The sequence below is a fragment of the Oncorhynchus mykiss genome, chromosome 30, assembly GCF_013265735.2.
Source record: "Oncorhynchus mykiss isolate Arlee chromosome 30, USDA_OmykA_1.1, whole genome shotgun sequence".
In the NCBI taxonomy this organism is placed as follows: Eukaryota; Metazoa; Chordata; class Actinopteri; order Salmoniformes; family Salmonidae; genus Oncorhynchus; species Oncorhynchus mykiss.
In genome coordinates, this window is record NC_050570.1 from 18558771 (window position 1) to 18560961 (window position 2191).

Consider the following 2191-nt stretch of genomic DNA (forward strand, 5'->3'; position numbering starts at 1 on the left):
AACTTAAAGAAAAGGGTACTTGATGCAGCAACGTGCTTGATTCGTTGATTGATTGATTTCTTTATTCCCGTGTATTTCACACACACATTCCCACTATCCTTATTTGACAACAGTCTTGTTTTTTTGCAGTGTAGAATTTACTCATGCAGCTGATTGATTAAATGGAGCAATGCATCGTCACCACTGCTGTATTCTAATAAAGTTGATCCAGGTGACACCATGTGGACAATAAAGGTAATTGCACGTTTTTGGGATGTACTGTACTTCATAGACATCCTAACATTTCACCTATCTGACAGAAAGGGTGAGTGCTTGGTTTCAACCCTATTGCCTTTATTTAACTGATAGTGTCAGTTCACTGATAACATTAAAGAAGTAGCCTTACATCATGTAATGGTATATTTAAACAATGTACAGTACCAGTCAAAAGTTTGGGCACAGCTGCTCATTCAAGGGTTTTTCTTTATTTTTTACTATTTTCTACATTGTAGAATAATAGTGAAGACATCAAAACTATGAAATAACACATATGGAATCATGTAGTAACCACAAAAGTGTTAAACAAATGAAAATATATTTTATATTTGAGCTTCTTCAAAGTAGCCACTCTTTGCCTTGATGACAGCTTTGCACACTCTTGGCATTCTCTCAACCAGCTTCACGAGGTACTCTCCTGGTGGAAATCTGTCCTTTAGTCTGATGAGTTCAAATTTGAGATTTTTGGTTCCAACCCGCCGTGTCTTTGTGAGACGCAGAGTAGGTGAACAGATGATCTCCGCATGTGTGGTTCCCACCGCGAATCGTGAAGGTGTCATGGTGTGCTTTGCAGGTGACATTGTCTGTGATTTATTTAGAATTCAAGGCACACTTAACCAGCATGGCTACCATAGCATTCTACAGTGTTACTCCATCCCATCTGGTTTGCGCTTAGTGGGACTATCATTTGTTTTTCAACAGGACAATGACCCAACACACCTCCAGGCTGTGTAAGGGCTATTTGACCAAGAAAGAGAGTGATGGAGTGCTGCATCAGATGACCTGGCCTCCACAATCACTCGACCTTAACCCAAATGAGATGGTTTGGGATGAGTTGGAGTGAAGTGATGTGTTGGAGTGAAGGAAAAGCAGCCAACAAGTGCTCAGCATATGTGGAAACTCCTTCAAGACTTTTGGAAAGGTATTCCAAGTGAAGCTGGTTGAGAGAATGCTAAGAGTGTGCAAAGCTGTCATCAAGGGTAGCTACTTTGAAGAATCTAAAATCTAAAATATATTTTGATTAGTTTAACACTTTATTGTTTACTACATGATTCCATATGTGTTATTTCATTAGTGTTGATGTCTTCACTATTATTGTACAATGTTGAATACAGTAAAAATAAAGAAAAACCCTTGAACGAGAAGCTGTGTCCAAACTTTTGACTGGAGCTGTAGTTAAACAGGTGTGTCTTTCTTGAGTATGTCACGCACACACTTACTAGCACTATTTTAGAAAAGCATGATTTGCTGAACTATCACATATGTTCATACAGTATTACATTTTAAATGCATAAATTAATGCATATTTTATTGTTTTCACAACATGCCTTAACATAACCTTATTCTGACGTCATCAACCTCCTCACCTGTGTGGATGGACTCCACTCAATACACAGAGTGGGGCGGAGCAAGTAGAGGGCAACAAAGCAAAGTTGAACCATAGGTAATCAGGCATAGTAGAACAGTAGGGTAGGCTGCTATGCAATAGCAACATAGATTGCAGACAGAGGCAGGTGCAACATCCATGAAATACCAGATGATTTGTTCTGGGATTAATCATTGATAATGCCTTGTATTGGCTACCTCATTCCATTTTCCACAGATAGGGAGGATAGGTTGGGCAGCTCCCCTGGGCTGTACCTCATACTGCCTGAGCTGAGCTTCCTCTTCCATGTACTCATCCCTGACTTTGGGTTATCACTATTATCACCTAATTTACTCTATTTGGCAGAAAGAAGGGAACTTTCCTTTTACTGTCCATTCACCATATCGTTCTCACTTCCCCTCCCTTTCTCAACAGTGGCTTACCACACCTTGTTCCCATGACAATGTGGAGCTCAGGCAATCTTAATATCTGATACCTGTTGGAGAGTGCATGAAAGTCCTGACTAACCGGTTCTGCCTGCCGAGACAAAAGATTGACTGACTTACAGAA